We start from the raw sequence: 9,034 nt of genomic DNA on the forward strand, positions 1-9,034 counted from the left end.
TAATTAGTTGGCTATAAATTAATCATAAGGAAGATTATTTTAGGTGGGTCTGACCTAATCAGGTGAGTTGCTTTAAAAAGAGTTTTGTAGTTTCTTGATCTCAGAGACTCTAAATAGCCTGTGACTGGAAGGTTGTAGCCTGCTTGTGATAGTCCTTTTCCATGGATTTCGGACTTGCTTAGCCAACCCCTACCATTGTGTACATTAATTCCTTGTTTTCTATCTATATATCCACTCATTTATTTATCTGAATATGTAGACAGGCAGGCAGACAAACAGACAGACAGATAGGTATAGATACAGATATTCTTATCTATCTGAATATATTTCAGATAAATTATATATTTCTCTATACATATTCAGATAATTATATATATAGTAAGAATATGTTTATTGAAAGCATTGTACTATAATCAGTAAGGATTCAAACAAAGAAACAGACTAAGTAAGATATACACTTTTTCTTTTTAATAGTACATGAAATAAGAATGCATCTTAAAATTGATGGTATCTTCAATTTGATGAAAGAATTATCTTATGATTAATTTTTTTCTCTTACTTTTTTTTCTTACTCTTCTGGTCTGAGGTAGGTTTATTCTATATTGAGTTTTTAAAAATAATTATTTTTTATTTGCAAATTTTCTATTAGATTCTTTTTCTATTTATTATTTCTACTGACATTTTACCTACTTTTGGTTCACAATTTCTTATTATCTCTTTGAGAATTACAACCTTTCTTACTGAGAGTCTTTTATTCGATTCGATAATTTTCCATTGTTTGTCATTATCTCCTGATTATTGTTTTAATCTTGTCTTTTACATGGTTTTGTTGTTTGGCTGGTGGGCTTTCTTTTTTAGGATTAGCTTTTTCATTTTTTTCATAGTTTTGTTTTGTAAGATTATTTTACGTAGAATGAGTTGTTTTTTGTTCTGATATATTTTCCCCTTCTCTACATTTGTGATGTTTTCTTCCAGTGGACTCTGGGTTTACTATCTGGGACTGAGTTTTATGTCAACCGAGATTCCTGCTCCATGGATATAGCGGTAATATTTTGATCCATTTATGTCAGAGAGCATGTGGCTTTGTTCAACTGGATTCTTGGCCATGAGGATGATCTGCACACAATGGCCTCTTCTGTCAGGGAGCTGTCACCCCAGACGGTGGTCACAGCAGCACTGAACCTTTGGTCTCTTATTAACAAGGGATCTCACTTTCCTGTGTGGTTCTCAGCAGGGAGCCTGACTGGAGTCCAGCCTTTCCTCATGTTTTACTTTATTCCCTGTTCTTCCCATGGGAGCAGAAATCCTGAATGCCTCTGCCTGCTTTGGACTGGGGGCCCGTAGGCCTGTAGCTTCAGCCCATTTCTTAACTTGTTTTCATTCTATTTCTCATCCACAGAGATGTTTATTGTGCATTTGAGGCCAGCTGTGTGCTTCGAATGTTCTATTTGAGACTGTTATCTATCATTCTCGTGAATTTGGAGCAACATCATCTTACCTGGATTTCTCCCTTTGTTTCCTACCTGGCACAACTAATGGTGTTCCCTAAACTCCAACCCTCTGTAAGTCCTTCCCCTATTAATAACATTTCCTTGTGTCCCCATTGGACTTAGAAAGAGTAAAAACACAGTTCCAGACTTTATAAGACCTTTGCTTACCTGGCCTCTGCCCCTCATTTATGTGGTGTGGCTTTTAATTGCCCAACTACACCTTGCTTCCTTTCACCGCCAACCTTCAGCTCTGGCTCTTTCTCCATCTGATGTACTTTTGCCCCTGTCTTGTTTGTGCTTAATCCTTCTGATCTTTCTCATCTCCCCCTAATGTCACTTCCTTCCCTGTTTTTCATTCCATGTTCTTTCATTCTTCCACTCCCACTTCGCCTATGATAACACTTATCTCATTTCCTTGTAATTGCTTTTTCATTAATCTTTCCTCCTAGACTGAAATTCCTTGTGAGTAGGGCTCATGTCTTGCTCATTCAGTCCTAACCACTGCACCCGACACATGATAAACACCTAGCAAATGTTAGGAAAATGAGTAAATGAAAGGAAGTACGATTCTCTCATTCATCTTATTTCTTCCTTGCTGTCCAGAGGGAGCCCTGACTTGCATGTGACATGGAGGAAAGAATCATTCTATTTGCATTGCCAGGCAGCTGAGAGTCCCCAGGGCTCAGCCGTGAATTCCATCAAGGAAATCTGGAGCTTCCTGGAGTGATGGAGGGGGAGGTGGTAGGATTCCTGTGTGGAATAGGGAGGGTCCAGAGGAGATGAGTCAGAATGTCCAGTGCTCTGTGACAAAGACATCTCCTTCATGTTGCTGGGGAGCAGAACACAGACCTTGCAGGTCTGCTGTGGCTTGTGGCTCTGCGGTGCTGGGTGCTGGTTAGAGTGTATCCACCTCTTGAACTTGCTGATCTTTGCAGATTCTAATTGAAAGCTGATCTGAGCTTAGGGACCTGGGGGAAGTGAAGCCGTTCCTCCCCACTCTGAAGCAGACTTGGTTCAGTGCATTTGGACACAAGCCTGTGACCTTGGCTAAAGCAAGTTGGTGCTGAGGAATCTGAGTTCTACATATTGATCACCAGAGCAGCTGTTGAGACTGGCTTTCAAGATCATCCCTCACAGGGGGACTTTGGTGTGCCAAAATCTCTCTTACTCCCTTTCCTTCACCATTTTTATATGCAATTTAGTTAAACACTTGCCTTTCATGTGTAGGCCAAAATGGTGACTTCATAAAGGTCAGGAAATGGGGAAGCAAGAAATTTCCTTAAAAGATTTTAAATAAATTATTTTTAGTAATAATAAATGGTAGAGTGAAAGATTTAAGATCAGGAGCCTGGTAGTTGGATGGGATGAAATCTGCGATATTTGGGGATTGTTGCCAATCTTTTCTCAGGACTTGCATGGTTTTGTACTTGGATTTTCTCTATCTGTTATCCTTTATTTGCTATCTTTCCTTTAGAGTGGAGATATATGTATAAACTTTTAAATTATCTTTTTAATTGGTAATGGGTTGGAATTGAGCTCTCTAGTTCCTCTTTCCTGAAATATCCTATTCCGCTGTGGGACATGAGATTACTCTTCGTGCAAAAAGTGCAGTGAAGGAAGAGAGCCACAGCGGAGCGACTCAGAGTATCCTGTGGTTATTTTGAAGCCTGTTTGTGAAAGAAGCAGAGGAGTATTTTGGGAAGAGGGTCAGCTTAGGTAGGAGAAACCGGCCATGGTCTTTGCCCCACCACTTATCAGCCATGTGGCCCTGGGAAAGTCATTTAATAGATGTGAGCCTGCCAATTGTCAAGGCCTCGGTTTACCCGTCTACGAATGGGAGAGTTGGGTTAAGTCAAGGGTGGTCAGTTCAATGGCTTGTGGAGGATAAGAAGGCAATTTAAGAAAGCAGAAGAGTGCCAGGCGCCATGGGGAACAGGCATATGTCGCCAAAACATAACTTTAGCACATGGTTACTGTGCAGCAAAATAGACCAGGCACTGTCAGCACTTCTGATTATTTCAAGAGAAACCTCATATCTAGATTTTTATGAAATGCCCTGATTTCACATCTAATTAGCAACTCATTAAAAAAAAAACAAAAAACTAGCAATGTCCTGTTTAGGTCAAGCAGACATATCTGTGGGCTGAACACAGCCTGCGGACAGTCAGTCTGCGACTGTCTGTGGGGGGCAGGGGTGGATGATCTTTGACTCCAGATTTATTATCTGTCTTCAAGGTTGGCTAAGGTGCCTGGACCCAGCCCCACATAGGAATTCTGAGAGCCTGGTAGTTGGCTGTAGCATTAGCTTCCTGTTGTAGCCTACTGCCCTGAGAGAGGGCTGGCATTCCCCTAAGGTTGGAAAGGCCAAAGATGGCATCAGCATTTGCAGCATGGTGGGAATTACACTGTGCTGGGGACCAGGAGCTCTTAATCCTCACCTTGGCTCTGCCAGAACTTGGTTATGTCACCTCCCTTCTCTGATGCTCAATAGCCCTCTCTGTAGAATTGAAACTTTAGGTCTGAGCAGTGTTTCTCAGACCTCAGTCATTGGTGTGTCATCATGTGGTGGCCGTTCTTTATGATAATCCTTATCACCTTATATTTGCCCCCTTGCGTAATCCCCTCCGGTACTGAATAGAGCTGATGTATAGGACTGAAGAAGATATTGCAGAAGTGGTAGATGTGACTTCTGAGGCTAGGTCATCAAGGACATTGCCATTTGTACCTGGATCTCTCAGTTCACTTGCTCTGGGGATACGCAAGTGGCCATGTCACAAGAACACTCCAGGAGCACTGTGGAGAGGCCCACATGGTGAGGAATCGCCCACATCAACTTAACCATGTGAATGACCTTGACAGCAGATCTTCCAGCCCCACCCAAGTCTTCCGGTGGCTGTAGCTCTGCCCAATATCTTTACCGCAACCTCACTAGAGACCCTGAGCCAGAACCACCCCAAATTCCTGACCTACTGAACTGCGAGAGGTCAATACATTTCTCATCGCTTAAGCCACTAAGTCTCATATTACTTTACTATGTAGCAGTAGATAACTAATATAAAGTCACGATTATTGCCATATTTGCCTACCATCAATTCTATTACACATTTTTTTCAGCTTTAATGAGTTATAATTGATTAATAAAATTGCAAGATATTTAAAGTGTACATCATGGTGATTTGATATATGTGTATATTATGAAAGGAGTCCCACCATCTAGTTAATAAACACAACCATCACCTCACATATTTATTTATCGTTTTTGGAGGATATGTCTGTGTGAGAATATTTGTTGCACTCTCTTAACAAATTTAAATTATATAATATAGTGTTATTAACAATAGTCACCATGTTTTACATGAGATCCTCAGACTTTATACATCTTAAACTGCATGTTCCTACTCTTTTACCAACTCCTTCCTTTTCCCTTACCCCTCTGCCTCTGGAAACTAGTTTTCTACTCTGTTTCTATGACTTTGACTTTATTTTTCTTTTCTTTCTTTTCTTTTTTTTGATTTTATATATAGATATATATAGTATTTGTCTCTGTCTGGCTTACTTCACTGAGCATAATTCTCCGAAGTTCCATTCATGTTGTGTCAAATGTTTATCGCATATTAATGCATTTCTTTAAATGGTTTATTTTTTTTTATTTAAATGAATTTGTTTTAATACAAAAATTTTCATGCCATAAATGCACAATAAACATCACTAGCCAAAAATAAAGATAATTCAAAATTTAATTTCTTTGTCAATCTAATTTCTGCCTAGATAATGTTGCCTACAGAAAGCTCTGAGCCTAAAGTGTCTTGTTTATTTAAGGGAGATGAACAAGAGTTTAAGAGATGTTAAAGGCAAGCTGACGCCAAACTGATACTGTCTCCTTGGAGTAAACAAAATAATTGAAAGGAAACTAAGCATAGAATAACTTTCTCACAGTGAGATTTGATGTTAAAATGTCCCCCTCTATGACTCCAAGCTATCTTGTAGACCCAAATGAATGTTACTGTTATTGTTGTTGTTGCTTTCTTGGGGGTGGGGAGAATTAAGATCTATGGGTTTTTTGTTTGTTTGTTTGTTTGTTTGTTTGTTTGTTTGTTTTTGCAGTTTTAAAACATCCTAACATAGCACAAATGTCTATTCGTATAAAGTAAGATCACTTATAATAAAGTCCTGTAAAACAGTCTGCCACGGATTTTAAGTATTACTACTAATATAATGCCTTTTGGTTATTAAAAGGTGTAACACTTACAAAACCCTGCTCCATTCATTGGGCTCTTGTGCCAACCAAGAGAATGGGCTTGTTCAAGGATTCTCATCTCTAAAGTGACAGTTCAGGAAGCTGAAGCCCTGAGAAGGGACATCATGCACCCAAACTATTCAGAGAATAGTTAGCAGAACAGAAGTTAGAATCTGGGTGTCCTGACTCCTTGGTGCCCTCCCCTGCCCTATGCTGCCCACAAAGAATCAATTTCCCTGCCTCTTCATATGGGGTTTGCACTCCAGCTGGATCTCTGAGCAACTGTAGTACATAATGGCCTGAAGAAAGGGTGGCATGGCAGCAGCGGGGATGGTTTGGAGGCCTGGGAAACAGTCATAAGGCAAGGATCTTTGAGGAATCGGAGAAGCGGAGAAGACAGCAGTGCCAGCCTGACCAAGGAGTAGCTGCCGGGACAAATGAGACTAGCGAAGCAGCTGCTTCTGCATCCTGGAGGCTATCTCAGTTCATAGATCGAATCTGGAGCTTCACAAACGAAAAGCCAAACACAAACACACATACCCAGACTCCAATGCCCCTGTGATATCAAGTGTACTCCAGGCAATGCTCCAGCCCCCACAGAGATGCTAAAATGTGGCTTTCGAATGACCACTCATATTTCAGTCTCTTCAAGTTTGCGGCCAACGCCCCAACGCCCTTATCTCTCTACTTGACTGTATGATGTTTTTCAATTTCAACTAAAAAAGCACTTCTGAGACTCTGTACATCTTGGATTTGTGCAGCACTAAAGGGAGAAAAGTATATTTTGATGTAAAGAAATGCATGGAGCCTCTTGTGATTCTCTACCGAGTAGAGTAGAATTTTTTTATGAGTCTTGGGTGACAAAATCTTCAGACCAGATGGAAAGCAAACATGTTAAAGTATTTTGATGAAATAGTTTGGTGGCTATTTCTAGATCTAAACATACTCCCTCTTTCTCAGTGTGTTCTCTGTCCTTTTTAAACACTGACCACCAGAGCTAATAAATAATTGTATTTTCCTAAGATGTTTTATAGGTCTTGGAATGCAAGACTGCAGTACTGGAAGGTTCTGAACTTCTCATTCCGCCAGAGGAGAGATCTAGGCACAGAAGAGACCAAGGCATGGCACAAGTGACGTTAGTGAGTGAGTCATTAGCAGACAGAGGACTAGTTGATTGCATAAATAAAGTCACATTTTGCAAAGACAGCACATTTTGATGCCTTTCTCTTTTTTCCATTCATTTTTCAACTGTTAAATGAACCCTCCCTACCACTCCACCTCCCTTCGAGTCTGGAAACCAATTACATTCCAGGGAGGCAGAGATCTGGTGACAAAGGAATTGTTTCAGCTTTCAGACTTGAATCTATTTTACAACCTGCTTATAAAATTCTGCAGGTTGATCTAAGGGTGGAAAGGCTGATGCTGTCAGATGCTACATGATACAATTAAAGGGACATTCAGACCTCTCTGAGCCCTCCCCTTCCTTCTGGCACCCAAAGGCATGGGTCTTTCCTTGCAGCTGTGTAGTCTCCTCATTACTTTTTATGCTCAGCACATGGATTTGTGCTGCCAGGTGTCAGACCCAGTGAATCAGCAAGGTAAAATGGCCAGGCCAAGACAGTATCAGCCACCAAGAGCAGAAGCAGGGCTCACGCACCAACAGCCAGGCAGCGGGAGCATGCAGAACCAGTGAGATGCTAAAATGTGTTGTTCCAAAGAACACACACATCCCAGAACCCAATCAGAGAGAAGGACCCAGGGACATCATTTCACAGGCTGTTTCTGCTTCTGGTATTCTTTCTTGTTTCTTCTCATGCTTAATCACTTGAGGGTTTAGAGGAAGGCTATGAGAATGGGTCTATTCCTTGTAATATTTCTCACTGATTTGGAATAGAAAAGCTAGTTCATACCATAATATTTTGCCTGATGCAAACTTATTTAAACATAGACAAGAGTAAAGAGATAAGTCATTAAATTCAGGCCAAATCCTAAAGTATGGGTCTTACTCAACTAGTCAATTATACAGTCTACATCAAGAAAAATGGCTTATGTCAATAGCAATCAAATTTTAAAGTAGAAAAACTTTTGACAGTACCATTTTTAATATATTTTAGACTTCAAAATTAATAATTATTTGAGCTACATAGCTAAACATAACCAGAGACATTTATGAAGAGATGATAATAAGAACATTATATTTACAACAGCTAGCATTTATTAAGCACATACTGTGCTATGCTCCAGCCATATTGCTTAGAAGTTTATTTTTTATGAATGCTACCTCCAAATCTCTCTCATCTCCAAATGATTTTGTTTAAAATTTCATGCAATTTTATGAGGTAGTTATAATCATCCTCAGAAACATTTGTTAATTCAACAGATATTTATTGACCGCCTATTATGTTCCTGGCATGGTTCTAGGCCTTTGGGATCCAAAAAAGTTGAATAAGACATATACACCTCCTGTCCTGGTGTTTATAGTCAATCTTGTGGGGGGAAAAACACTAACTGCAAAATGATTCTGTTTGGAAGGATACAAAGTGGTGAGAAAGAGAATGATGACATGAAAGTCTTCAGATAGGATATACAAGGAAGGCTTCTCTTTCTATATGCTAAATTTGCCAGGTGAAAATAGGTATGAAGACTGTCCAAGGACAAGGTCTGAGATAGGCAAGATGTTGGCACATTTCAGAAGCTGAAAGAAGGTCCATGTGACTGGTGATGGTAAAGAGAAATTAGAGGTGAAGTTGAGGAGGTCCAGAGGAGCCAGGTTGCCTAGAGATATTCAGATCTCCTCTCTAAGTTGTCCTCTCCTCTTGGCACCTGATATGGAGCCCTTTGGGTTGTGGGGAGGGTTGAGATGAGGAATCTGAGACATGGAGGTGGTAAGTCTTTCTTCCAAGGCCACACAGCCTATAAGAACGAAAGCACCACAGAGCCAGATAGGGATCTCTCTGTTTCTCTCTCTCTCCTTCTCTCATCTAACATCTATCTATCTGTCTATCTTTCTATCATCTCTGTCTATCTATCTATCTATCTATCTATCTATCTATCTATCTATCTATCTATCTATCTAATCTATCTATCATCTATCATAATCTATCATATGTCTACATAAATACATATCTATATCTAACCAATACATATTTATCTCTATCTCTATATCATCTCTGTATCTATCCATCAGCTACTGTGTGCCAGGAATTCTAAGTTCAAAGTTTTCCTTCTCATGAATCTTCCTTCAGTAAGTGCAATTATGTAAACTAAATCAGGGAAAGGGGATGTGGAGTGAAAGAGGGCTCTTTTT

General features: G+C 39.9%; 2 long non-coding RNA genes across 2 annotated transcripts in view; one reads left to right on the top strand and one right to left on the bottom strand.

The window, feature by feature from the left end:
• The window catches only part of LOC111740300, a 74,378-nt gene that overhangs the window by 52,298 nt on the left and 13,046 nt on the right, over positions 1 to 9,034 (top strand). Inside the window, exon 3 of the long non-coding RNA XR_002780576.1 lies at positions 6,751 to 6,866. This is a non-coding gene — a long non-coding RNA (uncharacterized LOC111740300). The remainder of the gene's footprint in view (positions 1 to 6,750; positions 6,867 to 9,034) is intronic.
• LOC111740299 overlaps positions 1 to 9,034 on the bottom strand; it is a 69,118-nt gene that overhangs the window by 40,929 nt on the left and 19,155 nt on the right. The gene's annotated exons all lie outside the window — the stretch shown is intronic.

Source organism: Pteropus vampyrus, unplaced genomic scaffold, assembly GCF_000151845.1.
Source record: "Pteropus vampyrus isolate Shadow unplaced genomic scaffold, Pvam_2.0 Scaffold61, whole genome shotgun sequence".
Taxonomy (NCBI): Eukaryota; Metazoa; Chordata; class Mammalia; order Chiroptera; family Pteropodidae; genus Pteropus; species Pteropus vampyrus.